Source organism: Nannospalax galili, unplaced genomic scaffold (assembly GCF_000622305.1).
Source record: "Nannospalax galili isolate Female #2095 unplaced genomic scaffold, S.galili_v1.0 scaffold3748, whole genome shotgun sequence".
Classification (NCBI taxonomy): Eukaryota; Metazoa; Chordata; class Mammalia; order Rodentia; family Spalacidae; genus Nannospalax; species Nannospalax galili.
Window position 1 is genome coordinate 78,309 of NW_008357318.1, and position 22,865 is coordinate 101,173.

General features: G+C 42.3%; 1 pseudogene; it reads right to left on the reverse strand.

Moving 5' to 3' along the window:
- Window positions 1–7,556: 7,556 nt before the first annotated feature.
- LOC103751589 lies at window positions 7,557–9,591 on the reverse strand (annotated as a pseudogene).
- Between the last annotated feature and the right edge of the window lie 13,274 nt (window positions 9,592–22,865).

Below are 22,865 nucleotides of genomic sequence, written 5' to 3' on the forward strand. Positions count from 1 at the left end.
CAACCTTCCTCCAAGACCAGCCCTGCATATTGTATTGACGCCCAGTGCTACCAGGGTCACTCTCCTGAAAGAGACCTCATGCCGGGTGTTCATGAGAATGGAAGCACTGTTTCCCTGCCAGAGTCCTGCCTGCTGAATCTCACAAGCCTCCGTATTCTTGACGAAGATCCTTAATAATGACGACACAACTGTCACCAGTGTAGCAGCAATAAGAAAAACTAATTTTTAAGAATGATTTACATTTATGTAGGAGTCTTTCATGCCTGAATGCAGCACCAGGATATTCTTATCATCAAGAACCTATCCAGAGCTCCATCTGATTCTCAGCAGCTTCTGGCCTGTCTTGCCTGGCAGGTCATCTTCCTGTCTCCAGGCAGAGAAAGCACGTGGCAGTTTCCTGTACTGAGTTTGAAGGCTGGTTCCTTCTTAGAATACTGCTGTTTATTTGTTTTTAAATTTGGGTCTGGTTCTCCTTTAGCTAATAATGCCAAGCTTGCATGAATCCTCCCATACGCCCACTTAAAATTGTTTCAGGAGCACGGCTGAAAATAAGGTGATAATTACATCAAATTTTTGGAAAAAATTGATATTCAATAAAGAAGGCATTTCAACCAACTAATTCTGCTATTTTTCCAAGGTGAACTAATACAGAACCATGACACAGCTGGAGAAGCGTCACTAGAAGAAGAGTCACTAGTCACAAGAGCAAGGAATCTGCTGATTGAGAAGAGAGACTTCTGTTATTGGGAAGAATGTACCAGTGTGGGAGAAGTCTCTGAAAACAATCATGCCATGTCATTAAATCACAGTGACCAGAGAAAATGGCTGTCTTTATTTTAAATTTGAGTATATGAAAGAAATCCCCTATCAGTCAGGGAAAGACAGAAACAAACTTTTCCCTGAGTCTATCATCAACGATAACAAATGCAGTCTGGGCCAGCCTTTATCTGTAAACATAACTTTTTTTCCATAGGGACATGAAACTGGAAAACTTTAAAAATTGCTAATTTGGAACTTGAAAAAATTTTTAAGGGCACATCACCGAATACTGAGTATGTACCAGCCAGACAACATCATGTTCATGGAATGTTATTGAAAGCTTGAGCGTATGGGTCAGTGAGATGACTCAGCAGGTGAAGAAGGCATTTAGCGCCAAATCTGAGTTCAACTCTAGGACCCACATGGTAGAAGGAGAAAACTGATTCCTGTAAGTTGTCCTGTGGCTTCCACGTATGTATCATGGCATGTGTGTGCCCCGGTCCAACACAAAATTGAAAGAAAGAAAGAAAGAAAGAAAGAAAAAGAAAGAAAAAAAAATCAAAAAAGGAAGGAAGGAAGGAAGGAAGGAAGAAAATTCAAAAAGACCTACTGCATTTCATTTTCCCACTGATGGGACGTATTGTGGCTAATCTATACCTAGTAACACTGCTTTTCCCATTGACAAGTGAGGTTGATAAATCTTTAAAATCTGCCCAAGTTTTAGGTGACTTTCAAGAAAAATGACTAGTCTGGAAGTACACCTGCTTTCCCCAGTGTGTTCCTATAGATGAAAAGATTCCTCCCCAATGTCATACTGAGATTATTCAGATTAGAATAATCTTTTTAATTGGATCCCAAGAAACAACCAACAGCAAGCTGGTCTTCAAACCAGCCATATTTTCAAATTAAGTAGTTGTTAGGTATCTCCTTGTCTTATCTGGGCTCAAAACAGACTTTAAATAAACAGCTGGCCCTTGAGAACTGAAGCCATCTTTAGCTAAATTAGCCATCTTTACCTAAACGTCAGCCAGACACGCTTAAACAGCCTTTCATACAGCTCCAGCCCAAAGGAAACCTGCAACCATTTCAACTGTTCAGCCACCACAGAACACAGTGGTCCAGACACTTCCAGTGCAACAAACTCACTAGAAACCATCATAAACACTGTTTCTGAGTATCATCAAATCATGCCAAGTAAACCAGTTGACACATGGGCCATACACATTCAAGGAGATGATGGGGCCAGAGTGTCTGAAATCTACACAAAAAACCACTGTCCAGTTTCAATTTACTAGACAACAGTCACTGGAGTATGTTTACACAGTGTGTGGTTCAGAGCTCTGGAAAAGGCACCTAAGACATTATTTTTGCTTCTTGACAATGTATGTGGCTACACTTGGGACTATTTGAAAGGCTAGAAGTGGAAATCATTTGGAAATGGTTTCAAACATGTTTCTTTTGAGACATCTAAGATGACATTAAGGTTGAACTCAGCATGAACTCTTCAGCAGAGTGTCTATATTTTCTACCAAAAATTTTCTACCAAAAATTCAATTACATAGTAAATGAGCAACCCTTTTTCTCTCAGTTTTTTTGAGATAAGGTCTGCCTAAGTTGTTTAGGGTACCCCTGATTTGTGATCCTCCTACCTCAGCCTCTTCAGTGTTGGCATTACAGGCTCGTATACCATCAAGTCTATCCAAAGGTACAGGTCTTAATTCTCTAACTCCAACACACATTCATTGCTGCTTTTTCTATGAAGATATGTCTGATATTTAGGTTTGGCCTAGTGACATCTGCATCCCATAATCCTCTCTTACATTATGTACATCACATATTGCATTTAATTGTTTTTCTTGCGTCATTTATTCTGAAACATTTTTCTGCTTTCTTATCTTTTATGACATTTCCAAGTAAGAATATATTTCTATCCTCCTTTATAAAAAATACCACTGGAACTTTATTTGAAGACTCCTTATAATTACATTAAGTTATAATTAGATTCAATTATACATTTTCAGGGAAAGTGCTGTGTGCTGTGTTGGGACCGTGTGCCCTGTAAAGGGTAGATAGGAAACCCTTATGAGGCCAGTTCATATAGAGTTTCAGAATTCCTGAAGTTCTCAACGAAGTTATTGCATGCACTGGACTTGGTTCAGAGAAGATTCTTTGTTGAAAAGATCTGTTTCTGAGAGTGAGAATTCTTTTCACTATAGAACCCATTGTTTCTATTAATAACTGTAACGAATTCTGCCTTTGACAAGAGCACTGAACTTCAACACTAATCCCAAACTGCCAGAAAGTTCTTGATACTTGAGGAGATTGCTAAATAAATATTTCACAATACTGAAGTAAATATCAGCAAACATGGTGGTAAAGTTTGACATAGAACATGCCAGGGTCCAGGGAGTCGACCAGGAAGAAGTAGGTTCCTTAAGCATTTAAGGTCAGCCTGGCATTGTGTTCAGGATATTTATCCAAGGTGTCAGGAAAGACAGCTTGTGACATGGTTGTTGTACGTCCACAAGAGTCAGATTGGGTCGCGAACAGGAGGGTAGAGAGCAAAGTGGAGAACAAGGACCTTTGCTTATGAATTCCAGGGTGAGCCTGTCAGTGTATTCAGAAGGATCTATTTTGGTATGTCCCTCTGAAAGGCCCATACACTGAATGGTCTCCAGCTGTTGCCAGTGTTGAGCAGTATTTGATTATGAGTGTACTACTTTCGTCAATCGGTTAATTTGTTGATGAATTCGTAGCTATGTGGACTCTTAGGAGCTGGGGTCTGGCTGGAGAAACCAGGTCAATGGGGTGTGTTCATTCTCCAGGCCCTTCCTTCCACATCTCTTATGTGCCTTGGCCCCATGAGGCGAGCAGCCCCCTCTGTCACATGCTCTCACCTCATGATACGTTGTCTGACTTCAGGTTCAGAGCAGCAGAGCTATCCGACCTTCCACTGAAACCTCTGATTCTGTGAGCCGAATGAACCCACCCTCCTTTGTTTTCCTCAAGCACCTGCTATAGTCATAGAATATGGTCTAAAACCAGGAGGAGCATGGACTGTAGTTAAAAAGACTGGAAAAAGTAATGTGTCAATACAAAGAGATTGTATTCCTCTGAACGTTTAGCTTCGTGGGAGACAGTTTATTTTTTTCTGTATTGTCTTGTTTGGAACAGTCACTCAAGTTTGGTGAGAGTCAAGCTGGGTATGTTGACATAAGCCTGTAGTCCAGCACTTGAGAGACTGAGGCAGGAGGACAGTCATGAATTTGAGCCCAGCATAGGCACATAGTGACATCCCTGTTGCAAAATTAAAAAAAAAAAAAAAAGCCAGGGATGATAATGATTGCGCTAATTCCAGCACTCAGGAGGCAGGGGTAGGTGAATCTCTGTGAGACTGAGGACAGCCTGGTCGACATTCATAGTTGCAGGCCCGCCTTGGCTACAGGGAGATCCTATTTCAGAAAGACCCAAAAACTAAAAAACAATTAGCAAAAACAGTGAATGGATATGAAACTGTGATTTGGGCGATCATGGACTGAGAAAAGGATGGCAATGATGAGGTCGATTAGCAGTTACTTTCCCTAAGTCCTAAGGTTCTGCAGCAGAACGATTTTTTCTGGTTTAGGACATATTTTCCTGATTATCAAATGATGGTCCAGGACTCTGGAGCTTTTGGAAAGAACTGCTCTGAATTTTCACTGGGGGAATTACCTGTGAGGTTGGCTGGAGACAGTAGAGTCCCTTTGTGTGGAACTGTGAATTTCTACCGTAATTTTATTGTCATTTCACCAGAGGTTGGATATCTAGAATCTTAGCCATTGTGCATAGAGCAACAATTTAAAAAAAGGTAAAATAAAAAGTTAAAAGGTAGATTTCCCGGATAATGCTGCTTATAGATAGATGGCATTGTACAGTAACAAAAATCTCAGTGCCATAGTGTGGGAGTCTTCCTTAAGTGTTGTTGGTCAGGGAGGACCCCGAGGCTCCTCGAACAACATGGGCTCTCGTTATTCCTCTTGGGTGTCCTCCAGAGCTAGATGATAAGACTTCATTGGTGAAGATACCATATACCTTGGTTGCAAAACGTAGAAAAATCAACATGGAATTGAGCCAGGGACTTCTTCCCTAATGACAAGCTTTCAACATCCAAAAGGTGCATGCAGGCTGTTGGGAGAGAAAAAGCATCATCATTTTACCCAGCTGTGAATCCTGTAAACGATAATGCCAACCTGTTAGTAAGATGCATCTACTAGTGCAGCAAAGGCACTCTTGGGGGTAGCTGTGCTCAGATAGGATTGGGCCCCACTCACAGGAAGGAATACATGTCCTCTACTGTAAACTCGGTGAAAGCTCATGGCTGGGGAGTCTATAGACCTCAGAAGGGAACTTCCTACTGTTGTCTAGCTAAATTGACATGGCCTCAAAAGGCCTGCCAAATATATGTGTTTCTGTGCATAGGCAGATGCTAATGTGAGCCTTACTCAGAGAAGCCTCTCACTATGGTGAACTGCAGCAAATACAGAGATTCATGGCTGCTCTGGTGCTGAGAATGAGACAGTTGATGCAAACATTCTTGGCGCCCTGTGCAGGCCAGGGAAAATCAAAGCAGTGGAAGTGGAAAGAATGTGAGAGCCAGAAGACAGAGGGTTGTGAAATGCTGTCTTCGGGGTATGACACAGCTATTACACACATGATCTCACAGCAACTCTGGTGGCCTGCACAGGACCCAGACTGTCAACAGTTAATGATGTGTCAAGAGGGGGGCATGGGCCTTTCCACCTCCCTGTTGAACTATTTGCTACAGATGGATTCTGAGGGTGAGGAGGAGAGTCACTGTCTTCTGTCTGTGCCCAGTGGAGAGTCCACTAGGCTCCAGAGGATCGTTCCAAACCTATAGTCACTCAGGCAAACTGATTACAATCAGTGGGTCACAAAACAGAACAAAAAGATATGAATGTGGGAAAGAGACTTGTAGGGAGGGGCAGACATGGGAGGAAAGTGACAGATGGTGTGTTTGTGGTAGGGTGGGAGTAACCAGAATGTGTTTTAGAGATGCATGGACTTGTCAAAGAGCAAATGTAATTAATTAAAATTAGACTATCAAAATATCCTATTAGTGCTTCAACAAATGAAAATACTGTTTTAGTACTTTCTTTAACATCTAAAAATTCAACAAGTTGGAACAATAAATGAGTCTAAAGCTTAGAAGTACACATGACATAATTTTGAATCACTAAGGTGGTTATAAACAGTTTTAAATGTTTGTAGCTTACTGAATATAGTCTGATTTCGGTGTACTTTGCTTCTCCTTTCATCCCACTTAGCGGGGTGGGTGTTGGGGAAAGTTGAACTTTTACTTGCATGAACCTGAACCCTGTCCCAGGCGGCGTGTTGCGATCCACAGGAATCTGACGTCCTCTCCATTCACACAATGGTGATCCAAGGTGAAAGCACTGAAGCTTAAACACAGTTTCCAAAAGTGAAGCCCAAACCCAAGTCTATCAAGGTCTGAGGTTTCCAAGCACAATGGCAGTAGCGTGTAGTGTTTGGGGCTATGGTACATCACTGACAAACTGCAAAGTGGTAACCCATTCTTAGCACTGGGCTTTTTATTTGTTAGTCTGTGGTGTCCGGTAGGAGCACAGTTGCCCCTTATAGGGTGACTTCATTAAACTACTTTTTATGCATACGGGAAGCTTCTACAGTAGTAGGTTTCCATACGACTTTTTCAAAAGGCCTTTACTGTCAGTTTTCCGTCCAAATTCCCTTCTCTGCTCTGCCCTCCATCCTTCTCCCTATTTTACATTTCCTGTTCCTTAGTCTCCTTTGCTCCTTTATTCCACCGCGCTCCACTTCTCCTCCCTTGAAAGTCACCCCTACGCCCCCTCATTAATTTCCTGGTCTGTATGGATCTTCCAAATTACCCACACGTATTGCAGGACGCAAAGCTAGCACCCGCAAATGAGAGGACACCCACCTTTGCTTTCCGATCACTTCCCTCCTCCACAGTGCTTGTTACTGTTATTTTTTTTTTTCATTTTACTATTTTTTGCTGTGATTTTGACATGTGAATTTCTTTTGTAGTTTTTGATTCTTGTGTGAGACTCAGGCCTTCAAGTTTAGGTCTGCTTCTTTTTGTCAACTTTATTTGTCTTTGTGGTTTACTTTTTGGGCATGAAAAGCTGGTTCATCTAAGCTTTTGGTTCTCTCTTTTGATTTTATATTGTCGTGGCCAGATTGATTTTGTCTTCAGGAGTTCCGCCGTGGCCCAATTCCTATGTGGGTCAGAAGTTTTCAGACTTTCTCCTTAGGTCTGGAATCTTCTAAGAATGATTTTGGCCTCAGGAACTGGGGTGTTGGACTGACCTGAGATCCTGGCCTTGGCCATGCCTCGCAGGGATGCAAAGGCAGATGGGGTGGGAAGAAGCCCCAAGATATCTCAGGGAGTGGATTGAGTAGCTGGGTTGTACCCAAGAGAGGCCTGAGGGCAGGAGAGCCAATTTCTTCTTCTTTTTATTAAGCTAGGATACCTTATTTTGTTCTGAATTAGCTCACATTTGCATACATTTACATGTATACACACATACACACGTCTATTACTGCTAAGGATACTGGCTCCTCGGCACAGGCTTCTGCAACCACATTTCTGCTTCCAGCCCTTCTTTCTCTATAGTCTCTTGCCCTGCATCCTGGGATCCAGCATGGATTCCAAGTGGTAACCCCAGGCTAGGAGCTTTGATTAACCAAGAGCAGTGGCAATAGCATGTATTGTTTGGGGTTATAAGCACTTTAGCTGCTTAACTCAGTGCCTGCACAAGGTGACCTCCTAGCCTGCTCTTTAATGTCTTGCCATTGCCACCAGAGCACTTCCTTTTGGGAGCAGCCAAGGCTCTAGGACTACTCTTGGTGAATGACTGCACCAGCAGGTCCATTATCTCATCTGAAGTGTCACTGGGTACCTGGAGCCAGAGGACTCCTCAGGGATTCCAGTGAAGAGCCCTGCTTCTGTGTGTGTGACTGGAGGGCTGCTCTGGACCATGCCTCTGTCCTGGCGGCTGTGTAGTGGCCTCAGGTCTACTAGTAAGCTGCCTTTTCAGGCTGGCACCATGTCAGCATCACCCCGGCCTGGACCCCTGATCACAGCCTTTGGGACAGACAGGTTTCTGGGGCCCTCTCCAGCCACACCTGCGAACTTCTTGCATCTTCAGGTCTTGTTGTGCTATGGTGTGTAGCCTACCTCTGTTGCTGCTGCAGTACATATTCTGGAAGTGTGGTACGGCAATGCAAACTCTCTCCAAGTGTGTCAGAACTGCGTGATGCCGACTTCCTGGGCTGCCTGTGCAGTGTGGCCCAGGTAGAGCAGGAAGGTATGGAACCTACTGAAGACTTGAAGGTGTGCCACCCTTAGCATGGCAACACGGCGGGAACTAGGAAGTGGGTGAGGCTGGCACAGAACTGGGGCCAGCTCATGCTCCACAGACCTGGGTGATTGCTGGCACACAGGGTTCTTCACTTCTGACACATTCTTTGGGTAACTCAGCTCAAAATCACTGCTTTGGGAGCCATTACAGAAGGAACCCACAGCCAACAGGATGGCCAGAGTGCCGAAGAAAGCGCCATTGAGCACCAGCGGCTCCATGTCCACCATCAGGTCAAACGGTGGCTCTTCAATTTCCGAGTCCCATGCTGTCATAGTCCAGTTTGAAAGCCCAGAGTTGTAAGCATGCAGCTAGGCTTCCAATGGAGGCAGGGGTCATCAGGAAATTATCATCTGGGCGGGGAGGTGTATCAGGACAGACCAGCTGGGTTTCCTTGATCCTGCTGCTCTTCCTCCGTGAGCATCAATGTCAGCAGGGTATCAATGCTGTCCTTACTGACAGCAAACTTACCAAGTTGAGCAGGGCAGCCTAATGACATGCACAAATGGAAGAACGTTAGGCAAGTGTTTATGGAATATTGTGCTTGGGGATTAGCACTGTGGACATTGTACTGCAGCCTTCACGACCTTTCTTCGAGAGGAGGAATCCTTTCCTGGGAGTAATAAAAATGCTCCTAATGGCCTGTGTTCACTGACACAGGCTCTAGGGAGGCCCAGGGGGTAAGTTGGACAAGGTCCAAAGTGGCTCCCAGAGTGCCCAGGGCCTCCAGTCAGCTTCAGTTCCCACCATAAAACTTTTACTGTTTTCCTTTTGGTGAGGAGGTCTCGGTCCTCGTGTGATGAGTGTGGAAAATGGGTAAACAGAGGTGGAGGTAGAGGTGGTGGGTAGGATCCTTAGATGGGTGGGGGAAGTGATGTTGTAGGCAGTGGGCCTCCAGAGAGCTGGGCGGTGAGAGTGGGACCAGCTTCCACAGTGTCCTGGTCTTCATCCTCCCCCAGATTTGAGAAGTCAGGTTCCCAATGCAGAGCTTAGGAACACAGGTAGGAAGCTGTTGGATGGACTCAGCCTTGGGACTTCATAGAGCTAGTCCCTCCTTGAACTCTGGCTCAAGACTCAGCTGGTCCAGAGCCAGATCATGGAGACCGAGCTCTGGGTGTTTTCCGTACAGAAGCAGGATTTGTGGATTCGTGTAGTTCCCTGATGCCTGTTACTCCATCAGTCTCATCCAACATCACCTCAGCCATTGACTACATCTGGCCTCAGGCCACTGTATCTGCTTCTCTGTTTCTGCTGCTGCCTGATTCTCAGGAGTTGGACCTTCCTCACAGATGCTTCTCTTATGGGAACTGTCCCCGGAGGGTCTCACAGAAATGGTAGGGATGAAATTCACTGTGGTATGCTGGCTGGAGGCAGGGCCAGGCTCATTTTTCCTTATAGCTGAATAACAGTCCATTTGTAAATGTACCACATTTTCATTATCCATTCATCAGTTCATGGACGTGTAGGCGATTTGCATGTCCTAGGTAATGTGAACAGAGCTTCTGTGAACATGGATGTGCAAGAACATCTGCAGTAGGATACTGTGTCAGTACTTTGGGTATATGCCTAAGACTTGTATGGCTGGATTATGTGGTAGATCTACTTCCATCTTTTTGAGGAACCTATGCACGGATTCCCATAGTAGATTCGCCAGTTTATAATCCCACCAGCAGTGAATAAGCATTCTCCTAAACATTGTAGCCTAATGCCGTTGCTCTCGGTCACCCTCCAGAACTTGATGGTAAGACCCTATTGTTGAAGATGTCACATACTTGAGTCACAGAACATGGAGAAATCAAGCTGGTACTGATCTGGAAGCCACATCCCTACTTGATAGCTTTCATGCTTCTGTCTGCTACTGTGCTCACAACTGGAGACAAAAAATAATCACCTGCTTAATCAGCTGTGAACATGTGACATGCAATAACAACTTCCAGGACAAATATGCCCAGTAGTACAATAATGATAACGACGTCGTGAGAGTATCCAAGCACTTTTAATTGGTTTTACGGCTCCTTTGCAAGATGAAACCCAAACCTGGCACTGTTATTGGGGCCAAGAACATGTGGGAGACAGGTCCTAGGCCCTAGGAGAGTACGTACTATCACATAGACTGTTAAATGAACATAGTATTAAAGTGACTCCTAATGATGTATTTATACTCATAGATTTGCAGGTCTCTCAACTCTCATTGGAGAAGATTCTTTTGGCAGATTGTAATTAACACAGAAGCCCATGAGTGGTCAAGGTGCAGAGAATAAGAGACTTCATAATACTCTGCTCTAAGTGGGACATCTTTACCCCAAGGCTCAAGAATCATCACAGAAGGGGCTAAAAGTTTGTAAGAGCCAGAGGTGGTAGATGACTAGAGAAAGCAGTATTTTCTGGACAGAACAGGTAGTAATAACATGCAGAAAAACCATGCAATCTAAAGCCAGAATAATCCTAGTATGGACTAAAGCGGGCACAGTACATGACGTCTCGTCCCTAGCTGAGGAGCTATTATCCATTTGTAGTTTCAGGGACAGGGGGAGTCAGTTTTCTTTAAGGCTGTGGCCCCTGATAGGTGAACCAATGCCAGTGCATGGTCACATACCCAAGAGTATATGGGCAGCACAAGTTGAACTCACTGAGTTTTTAAAATTGAGGATACTGAGTCGGGTGGGTAGGGAAGAGGGATGGATCTGGTAGTAGTTGGGGGAGGGAGTGAACATCAAAATACATTCTCAAAGAATTAATTGAAAAAAACAAACCAAAGGCTAAAGAAAGAGTTATGGCTGCTCTTAAAGAGGACTTTATATTGGTTCTCAGCACCTACTTGTTGGGTAGAGCTGTCTGTAACTCCAGTTCCAGGAGATCTGATTTCCTCTTCGGGCCACAGCAGGTTTGCACACATGTGATGTGATTACATACACTCAGGCAAACACTCATACATATAAAATAAAAGTAAATAAAAAATTAATAAGATTTTGGTAGTATTCCTTCCCTTTCTATCTTATGAAATAGGGTGAGGAGCATTGATCTTCTTACAAGTCTGCTAGAATGCATCAGCAAATTGATATAGGTGTGGAGCTCTTATAGTTGGAAGTATGGTTTTTTGTATTTTTCATGTAGGAACTTGGAACAATAATCTTCTCACTGAAGACTACTTTGTAGTCAGACCTCACGTAGACAAAAACTGATACACATAAAAAAAGAATAAAAAGTTGTGAAAGACTTTGATAGTATTCCTTCCCTTTCTATTTCGTGTATTTTATTAGAATCTTTGACATATATAGATGAGGGACAGAAAGAGAGGAAATGAATTAGAAATGAGAGACGATGTGTTTGAGTTGTGTGTGGGAAGAACAGTAGAGCATGCACAGTAGAATAGGTCTAGAAGCATCTGGAGCAATCATGAAATCCACCTGAACAAAGGAAAACTAAAACAAGACCATTAAGAGATCGTACACAGGAGTGAAGAGTTAAAATAGGTAAAAAATAAGAGAGAAATGAAGATAAAGCTAACAGTGAAAAAACACTGTAGAACCCACAGCATGTCGTTTTCTGTAGGCTGAATTTTGAATTCACCCCCTGCCGATGTTACTTCAAATATCAAACTGCACTAGGGAGCTGGTGCAGTTTGTGGCTGTAGTTGAAACTTGCAAACCAGAGTTTTGGGCTTCTGCTGCCATGCTGATGCTCAAACAAATCATGGTTCGGATCCCTTGAGTTTCGGCTCGGTTTTCAGCAGGCCTTCCTGGAGTTTTTCCCAACGCCCAGGATGGAATTTCCTTTCGTTGAAATTTCTACTTATTATTTTTCCGCATGTGCTGCATGGTAACACTTCCCTTCCATGGATTACTAAGTCCAAAGTGCTGATATGACTATACCGTGACATTTATCTTTTTGGCTGGATAAGGTCATACTACCAGAGTTGAGTTCATTCAGCACCTGCTTCTGTGGTTTCCACAGGCCAATTTCCGTGTGGCAATTACAAGGTTTTGGCATGATCTGTGCTGGGCCTCTCAGTGTGCTTCGAGGTTCCTGCACTCCTGCTCCTTCTCATGGTGTTTCCTGGGTACTGCAGAGAAGCTCAGCTCCAGGCCCCCACGTGACACTTTAGCCACCATCTCCTCAGCCTGCACTGATCTTGCTTCTTTTGGCCTTTGGTGATTCCAGGTCCTGGTTATCTCCAGATCCTAGTTCATCTCCCTTTGGCTTGTGGTACCTGAAGCACCAGGGGGCAGGGGGGTGGGGAGGAATTTTGGGTGGTGGGAGAAGGATAACCTCTCTTGTCAGCACCCATGCGGTGTGGTGCAGCTGGGCGCCTGTTCACAGCCATCTTCCCTGCTTCTTTGGGGATTCCCACCTTGTTCCCTTCATTTTCAGTTTTCTCCTTGGAGGAATAGAGACAACTCTTCACTATCCTGTTTTAGTTCATGGATCACACGGAAGGGGAGTTTAATCCTCCATCTTTCTGGAAGACCTATACTTTGCTCTTGATTTTTAATCACAAATAGAATAGGTGACCAGGGAAGAGGACAGAATATGGAGAGGAAATAAGTAACTAAAAGCCTTTAGAAAAGCCATGTGGAAACTTTCCACTATAGAAGTTTCTTAAAGTATATACATATACATCATAACAAGAGATTAAATAGAGTTATCCTTTAATAGGTGGACATTGCCCTTCTAGACAGCAAAGGCTAATATAAGAAAAATACCCTCATTGCCAGGAATGGAATCACTCTGTAGAAGCTGTTGATCAGGTGTCCAATAGACCCTCAAACAATACTGGCCTTTGCCCGTCCTCTTGGTTACAAACCAGAACTTCAGAGCAAGAACCTTCATATATGCACTATAGAACAAGCAAGGAGAAATAAAGCTGGCTTGTGTTCACAATACTAGAACGTGCTATACATGGTACCAAAAGAACAAAAGATATTCAACTTACCCAGCTGTGAATCCTGTGAACCACAGTAACAACTGGCCTGGCAAGAGATGCCCACTGTTGCAATAGTGGAACAAATATTATGGGAGTAACCAACCACTCTTTAATTGGATTCAGGTTTCACTTCCTAAGATGGAGCACACACCTGACATTGATATCAGGCTTAGGAATCTTAGTCTAGATAGGTTATAGGATATAGGGGAGAACCTAATATTATTTTTCTACTAAACATTATCATATTAAACTGACTTTTATTGACTTATTGTTATACATGTAGGTTAATACATCTCCCAGCTCTCACCAGAGAAGTTTTCTCATGCAGCAGATGGTGATTAACACAGTCACCCAAAACTAAACAACTCGTAGTGAATAAGAGGCTACAGATCACTTACCCCAGAGTAGTGCACCTCTATCAAACTGCTGTCTCCCAAGGCTCAGGGATCATTTTCGAAGAGCAGGCAGAAAGACTGCAAAATTCAGAGGTGGTGGGTGACCACGCGGAAACAGAGTTTTAATGACAGCCGGTCAGTTACTCACTGGTCAGAACTCACAACAATTGTGGCAGCATACACAAGTCCTATGCAAGCGCAAACCAGATAAACATCCCAGCATAGACGTGAGGAAGTGTGTAAGAGGCTACAGCCTTACCTAAGGGAACTGTGGGAACAGATGGCTGATAGGAGGGGCAGAAGACAGTCTCCTTCAAGCATGGGTGCCTGCTAGTTCAATCACACTTCAGTAGATTAACACATATTAAGGGACACGATTCTAGAGGACTTATTAGATACATAATAGAACACATTAAATTGGGTGGGGGCAATAAGAAGAGGACAGATACGGGAGGGAATCTAAATACTATCAAAATATATTGTGTAAAATCTGCAAAAAAATCACCAAAAAGAAAAATTCTAAAGCAACAGTTCTTATCAAAACAGCTTCAGGAGATATAAATGAGTAGACTACTCTTCATTCTGTTTAAATTTTCAATCCAATAAATATTTTTCTGAAAAATATCGAGTCATTAATTTTATTTTATAAGCTTGTGTGTTCTGCTTGCTTATATGTAAGTGCACTGCACTGTGTTTGCAGTACCCATGGAGGCCAGGACAGGGTATTGGCTCTCCTGGAACTCCAGTTTGGGATGGTTGTTAGGAGCCGTGTGGCCCCTGAAAGCTGAACCTTTGGGGTCCTCCAGAAGAGCAGCCTGTGCTTTAACCACTGAGCTGTCTCTCCAGCCCCTGTGCTTTGCTCTCATTTGCCACCTCCTCCGCTGTCCTTCTGTGTCTCCTTCCTGCTGATCTCTACTCTTCTGCCTCCCGGTCCCCACGTCTGCTTTTATGACACAAGCATTCCGTTTCCCTCCGTTCCTCCTCATCCTCTCTTTAGATCACGTCCTCTCCTTCTACAGTCATTTTCCTGTTTTCATGACCTCCATATGGTTCTGACGAGACGTTTTAAATTATTTTTATTTTACTATTTTTATTTGGTGCATGAGGACATTGCCTGCAAGTGTATAACAGTACTTGTGTTGTGCAGTGCTCTCAGAGGTCAGGGGAGGTCGTTGGATCCCCTGAAACTGGAATTACAGACAGTTGTTAGCTGCCAGTACGTGCTGGGATTTTGAACCTGGGACCTCCGCCCGAGCAGTCAGTGCTCTTAACCGCTGAGCCGTCTCTGCAGCCATCAATGAGCCGCTTTTACCTTATATACGCTACACTGCTTTTTCCTTCCAGTCCCTCTTTATTCCTTCACTCTGTAATGTACTAATTTCTTTAAAAGAATGTTCAGCTTGGAGTTTATGTGTGCTTTGTTCTCTACTGTGATTCTAACACCTGTCATTGGACCTGGCAAATAATAATGCTCTACCAACATGGGTTAAGTCCTAAAGTGGTGGCGTATACCTGTAATCTCAGCACTCAGGAAGCAGAAGCAGGAGGATCAGAAGTTCAAGACTAGCTTTGATTACATGAGCTTCTGTGCCAAAAACAAAACAAAGGAAAAGAAAACAAAAGTTTAATGAATGATTTGACTCAGTGGATACGGTCAGTAAGAAATTTTAAATCAATCCCTTGATAGTTATGTTGTGAATTTTTTATACAAGAAGAGCTAAAATGCTGGGAATTTGAGTTTGGTCTTTGAGGCAGAAGTGGTCTTAAACTCTTGCGATCAGAGGACCTCCACCGACTGCACAGGAGGTGCACTATTGTTTGGAGAATGCACAGCCTGGCCGGCTCTCGATGGTTAGAACTCAGATCCAGCTGCTCTGCCTGATTACACCTCAGAAGAAGACATGAAGCTGGACACGTAGAAGTTTGTACTTCTGATATCTGTAAGTAGTGAGTGAATCAGGAAGAATGGTGCTGGACATCATCATCTTGTCAAAGGAACTTAGACATAGGGAAAGTCTGTATCTCAGGGAAGAACAAGCCCAGAGAATATTTATTTTGCAAAAAGCTTGACTTGAAACCTGTCTCTTCAGAAAGGAGGATTTGACAAACATTTGTGGTCTTGACCTTTCTGAATGGCCTCTGGCTATGTGGTTGTTCTCATTTGCTCTGTATCATAATCTGTCCTCTTAGTCCCTTGAATTGTGGCAGCTCCTGATTGGTGCGCTCTACACATATAATGCCAGGTGTGCAATCCTGCTGTCAGCTCCTTTCTTGTCCTGGTGTTGGAGATTGGTTGTGTGTGCTTTCTGCCCTTCCAGTCATCGCCATGAAGCTCCTGGCACTCCTTGTGTTGCTCGGGGTTTCTGCACTGATGGTCTCTTGTCGTAAGTAAAGATTCTTCCTAAATTCAAATTCAGGATGCAGTCTATAAAGTTACTTACTTTTGGCACATGCATGGTCCCACAAAGTAAGTATGCATAGATGTTCAAAGGTTCGTAGCTGTTGGCACATCCTGTCCTAGTTGTTGGCACATCCTGTCCTAGTATCTATACCTAATTCCAGCTGCATTAAACAATTTAGATAATTTTCATTTGTTGTTATTATTATTATTATTGGTGGTGGTGGTGGTGCTGGGTGTGTGTGTGTGTGTGTGTGTGTGTGTGTGTGTGTGTGTGTGTATCAGGGGCTCATGCAGGCCACAGCACAAATGTGGAGGCCTGAGAAAACTTGCAACAGTCAGTTTTCTCCTCCCCTTTACGATCGAGCTGAGGCGTTCAGGCTTGTGTGACTAGGTGTTCACCGACTGAATCTCGTTTCCAGCATTCACCTCCATTTGACAGTCCACTGTAGGTGGAGGTGACTACATTTGGATATCTAATACTGTCTTGTCTTTTCTCTGTTCTAAATTTGGCACTCAAGTGTATTGACATGGCAAGAAGATATGATTAAGAAAGCAATTAAAGATCTCAGAAAGCAAAACAAACCACCTACCGGGAGTCTAAGGTCTTTTATTTGTACATCTGTCTGTTCAGGACTAAGGCTTTCCAGTCGTGAATGTCTGTAATATTGCTCATATTGTCTCATCCTGTCACAATGTTGCTCAAGATCTTCTGTCTTGTTTTTCTTCTTTTACTTCAGAAGTCACAGCACCAACTATTACTTCTACGTCCAGTGATGGTGAGCCCGATTTCCCTTCATCACTTTCCTGCCATGACCGTTTTCCCTTCCCAACCTCACGCCCACGTTCTTCCACGCAGATATTCTAAGTTATAAGGAAGTTTTAGTAAAAGCAGGGAAAGCTGCATTCCTCTTGATGGGAAAGTCCATTTTGGATGTAGATATCTATTTGTTCTTCACATATATGTAGAAAATTAAGCTGTGACATGGACACATAGAAAATCTAGGCATCATTTATTTTGTATGCAGCAGGCACAAGGCCATGAGTTCGGATATCGTGGCTCGAGTATTAAATGTGAAGTCATGGAAAGTCTATCATAAGTCAGAAGCCTGAACATGTAGCTCATGTGCAGAAAGAGCACACTTGTCACTGAACTGAAGAAACAGACTGTAGTTCTGAAGGGACTGTGAAATGAGGGCTTTAGGAGTATATCCGAGTAGGGTGCAGGACTGGATTCTACGAGGGTAAAGAGAAGCAGGGCTCTATACTTTGGTGTGTGTAATGGTATAGACATCTTACCCCTGAATGATGTTTGTTTCCCTTATTGGAACTGACCCTTCATGCTGTTGGCTGAGGGATTTCTTACTACTTCTCGGTAGCAGTTTTGTGAGTAGGAGTATGGCAGTGTGATTTTTGTGCTCATGCCTGGCACAAAGTAGCTACCTGTCCTTCAGTCCACTGTAAAAACTCCTTATGCCCCAGGAAGTGTTGAAGCAGGAAAGACGAGGCCAGAAGTAACCAGGCAAAGGGTATGACCCAATTGATGAATTTAGGATAAGGGTGTATGTGCAATCCTGGGTGGTTGGGTGCACTCCTGAGTAATCATCTGGAGCTTTTCCTCCTAATTTCAGCTGTCTCAGCAAATTCTGTTGTTGAAACCCCTGCGGCCCCTGTTGTCAGTGAAGTACCAGCCCTTGAACCCCTCCCGACTCTTCCAACCAGTAAGTACATTCCATCTAAGTGCATCATTTATGTCGCTCTCAGCTTTCCTAGGTTTCTCAAGACCTGAATAAACTATACTTTATGGGAGTGTAGGAGGGAAGGAGAGAGAGGGAGGGCTACAGGAAGGAGGATAGAGGAGAGAAAGGATGGAGGGGGGAGGAAGAAATGGACAGGAAGACAGAGGGACGTAAGGACAGGCAGACACACAGAGCAAGAGAGAGAAACTTGTCCTAGTCACCTTGTTTTTAACTCGGCTTTCTTTGAAATTAAGTCAATATGTAAATATCACAAAGACCAGAGGTGGAAGTTCACAGGTTCCCAATTCCAACCGCTCCACTCTTGCAATATCAGGATTCATTAGAGAAAATATTCTTTTAGTGGAAATCACTGAGTATACAAAGTGTCTCCATGCACTATGGCATTTTAACCACTTTTGAAGTAAAAATTTGGTATTGTTAGGATGCTCTTCCAAAACTAGGAATAGAAAACAAGGCTTTATGATGAGGTCTTCCTTGGCAAAATGTGAGCATGATTCAGGATATTTCCAAGGCTTTGGAAACACATTGAGGATGAAGACCATTTTTCTAATCTGGGATGCCCCCACTCAAGACTTTCAACTTTACAGCACTATCAATTCTACTACTTAATAATCCAAACTTACACCACACATCTTGTTATAAAATTCACATATATAATGTGATATAATCCCAAGCGAATTTCTGTAGGCAAAAAATTCATAAAATAAAGAAATGGGGACCTTCCAATGAGAAGCCTTCTCCTGAATGTATGGACAGCAGCAAAGTGGTGGCAGTTGCTCTCAGTTGATGAAGTGTGAAGGGTCTTCTTATGTTGCTTTTTGCTCTTTCACGTCTGGGCTGTTGGTGGGTGTCTTGCTCAGGGACCAGTACTGGGGAGATACTGAGCCAGCACATGGGCATCGTTTCCATTAGAGAAGCTGCATTGCTTTGTGCAGTATTAGAATTGGCCTCCTTTTGAAGTTTGAAATTTTCCAGCCTAATTTGGCTCTGTCCCAATCTGCATATACAAATCTTCTGCACGGGAATGAAGATTTATTTATTATTTATTTTTTTCATTCAGTTTTGAGGAAGTGTAGTCCAGATCAGCCTTAAATTCCTCCTCCTACCGCCTAAGCCTCCTGATCAGTGTTGGGATTAATAGACATCTGCCACAACATCCAGATGTGCTTTATGTTAGAAGGAGGAGATAAGAGTCTCATGTTTTGTTTTTTGGTTTTTTTTTTTGTTTTGCCTCCACTTAATTTAGTGCTGTTAGTTCTCCTCAGATCCCCCCAAACATGTAGCCTTTATTGTTGAAACTCTTGTGGAAACTTTTTCCTTTTCTTCTCTCTTACAGTATTCGACGAAGTGGTTAATGTTTTGAAAAGTTTCACAGGCTGAAATGGGATGAGTTTGTGTCCTCTACAATTGGTACTTCTGGACAGAGCAACAACATCCTTGATTTGATTTTCTCCCACTACTTACCCTTACTACTGTGTGTCTCACCTCTCCAAGCTTTATTATCTTCTTTCAAATAAATGATATTCATGTGCAGCATCAAACATAATTTTTCAAATTTATAGATTATTTAGACAATCAATTGCAGACCTCAAATATTCTCTAGCACTTTTTGTGTATTTTTTTGAATTAGACTTTATACAATTTCACTAGAGGGATCCTATTACATTCATTAAATAAGACATAGATACTAGGCATATTACAGAGACCCGACCTTTTTCTATCCTGACAGACTATCCACACTTCCTACCTTTACATGTTTCATTCCCTCCAATTCTTCCATGTAGTGACGCAGACATATCTTTCCCTATCTGCAGTGACTTAGAGGTGAGAGAACTGAAATAATGTCTTGAATCTGGCTACCTGTCTGTCACAGGCAGTCAGGCTTTGAAGACATTAAGGTTGAACTTGTCATCAAGGTAGCCAATGGATTCTTGTGTTGGACCAAACAAACTCAGAAAACACTAGCAGCAGACAGGTTCCTTAATGACAGCGATGGAGTGAGACAAAATAAGGTCCCTTTACTGTTTTGTTTAGAGCACCAAACGAGTTCAGTGTGCAACCATGTGAGAGTCACACCTCTCTCCTCCAGCTGGTGAGTGGCTGGTGCTCTGTCGCCTTTTACAAGTTTCGCTTCATTTTCTTCTTACTGGAGAAGGTTCACTGAAAGTCCCAATAGTAGTGTTTATCCTTCTGAAAATATGGAGCCCATCGATATGCCCTGTTTCCCTGATGTTCTCCTAGGTCTCCTGATTATAGAAAGTAATCCTATATAAACGTTTCTCACAAAAGTAACTCCTGTTCCCTGAAGTTTCCTCTGCTGTGTAAGTTCCCTACTCAAAGATAAAGTCCCTGATTTTTCCGTTCCAGCTGTGCTCCCGGCAGCTCTTTCCTGGAAATTGGTCAAACAAAATGTTCAATTTTGGTGGATGTTCTCTGTGCATACAGCATGGTTCTTGGACCTTTTCACGGACTAGTGGAGGATCATGTTCCTCACAGAACCTCTAGACCCGTCGTTCAGGACACTGTGTGTGTACCTGTGAAACATTTGTCTTTACTCTTGATTTTCTGAACATAAATTCATTGGTTGGTCAGAAGGCTGAGCCGCTATAAGGGTGTACAGTTGGTTGATGCTTTTTCAGGATACCATTTGATTGTTAGGATTGTCTGTATACTCTAGAGGTTGGGTATGAGTTCCACTCAAAGAGAGACTCTATGAATTTTCTCTAGAACAGGAAAATTACATATAGTAACAAGTCTTTCAGTAAAGAAAAGACTAGGACCAGATGATTTCACTGCTTGGTTTTACCAGATCTGGAGAGCACTATTGCTAATCCTACTTAAGCTTTCACAAAGAAATGTAAAGGGAGGACCCGCCAATGCTCCTTCCGTGATACTAAGGTTACCCTTATTACCCAAACCTGACAGAAACATAAAAAAAAGAAACCTGTAGCCTAGTATTCTTGATGAATGTTGATGCAAAAATACATCACAAAATACGGAAAAAATCATTCATGGACTGGAGAGATGGCTCAGTAGTTAAAAGCACTGGTTGCTTTGACAGAGGACCTGGGTTCAGTTCCTACCACCCACAGGGTGGCTTACAACCATCTGTAATTTCACTTCCAGGGGAATCTGACACCCTCTTCTGACCTCTGCATGCATCGCATGACATGAGTGCACTTACATACATGCAGGCAATAAACTCATACAAGCTAAAAAAATGATTATTCATGATGATTCAATTGGTTTTATTGCACGGATAGTTCAACCTCTATAAACCAATGAATATAATACATGTCAGCAACAGAATGAAAGATAAAAAAAATCTGCTATTTCAGTACATGATGGAAAAGTATTTGATACAATTCAATATCCCTTCTTGATGGAAGCTGTGAACAAATTAGGGGGGTATCTCCATCCAGATCTCTTCAACCTACTCCACACCATACCCAGTTTTGTTTTGTTTTATTTTTTAATTTTTTTAATAACCACATGATTAGAAGAAGTGTTTCATTGCAGCTTTAACATATTCAATAAAAATTTCCAGAGCAAAGATACATCTCTGACAAAAGATGCTGTAAATTTTTATGGTCACAGTTGAATTAATAAAGTTATATAATATTGAACTCATTATGAACCCTGTAAGACATAAAATTGAATGAGTTTCTAACCTTACAAAAAAGATATCCATTTCATTATAAAATATAATTTCCTACAGAAAGATTCATTTTTAATGCTACTAACACCTAAATGTTTGCACATGTGTCTCTAATTTCGGTATATCTGATTATTACTAGTCACAGTTGGTTCTACTCAGGTCCATGGCACCTGACTATGGATATAATGTCATCAGGCAGATATCGATGGTAATGTTTATAATATCTACTAATTAACATGAAGTAAACTTTTATGCTTCCTCCTCAAATATAACTCATTTTTTAAATTTGTTGATTTTTTTTCTATAAGGCAATTAGATATTTTTATTCTAAAAATAAAAAAGAGAGGAGATATGTAGGGGTACTTAATCCCCTCATACCTGGTACTTTTTTTCTTTTTTTCTCATTTTTCTACATAAATAATTTATTGAGAATTTCATACATGCATATAAGGTGTTTTGATCAAATCCATGCCCACTCCCTCCACTTCAACTCCTCCCATATCTCCCCATTACTTTTTCCTGATAACTTCATGTACTTTTCTTTCTTCATTTTTATGGGGCTTTTGGCTACTCTAAAATTTACCCCTATGAAGAGATATTCTTAAAGTCTCTTAAGGATTAGATGTAAGCTCCCTAAATACTTTTGACCTTTTTGGCCTTTGGAACAGAGTATATAGTTAAGAGGCCCAAAGACATTTTGAATTTTAATCAAGAAACTGGCTACTTTTTTTTTGGTGTCTTTTTACCCTAACTGCCTCGGAAATTCCTACTTCTTATTCTTTATTTTATTTTTTTATTTTTGTTAGTTTTGGTCTTTTTTTGAGACAGGGTCTCCCTGTAGCCCCATCTGTCCTAGAACTCACTATGTAGACCAGGCTGGCCTTGAACTCACAGAGATCAGCCTGCCTCTGCCTCCAGAGTGCTGGGATTAAAGGTGTGTGCCACCATGCCTACTTCCTATTCTTATCACACCATCCTTTGAAGAGGTTACCCAAATTGCCAATAGGGAATAGGGACGCAGACCGCTCTGCCTTCTTCTATGCTGAACAGCACGCAGGGTGAGGCAATTTGAGTACCCCTTCAGTGGGTCTATCTAAAAGACACCCAAATTGCATAACTCTTATCTCTAGGGGGAGAAGAAAGTCCTTGAATTGTGAATAGGAGATGTGAAGGAGAAGTAAAGGCAAGAGTAATTAGCATTACAACTTCTAGACAGGGAACTAGAAAAAGAGCCAGAATTAATTGTGCTTCATTAATTTCTAGTTGATTTTGGTTGATTTTGGAGAAGGTTTCATGGGGCACTGAATAGAAAGTATATTCTTTGGTGCTTGTGTGGAATTTGGTAGATATCTTTTAGGTCCATTTAGTATATGGTATTATTTAATTCAGATGCCTGTTAATTCTATGTCCTGTTGACCTATCTAGCGGAGACAATGGGGTATTGAAGTCCCTACTATTAATGAGTTGGGATTAATCAGGGTCTTAAAGTCCTGTAGTACTGTTTTTATGAAGTTGGGTGCACCAGAGTTTGGTTAATATATATTCATGAATTT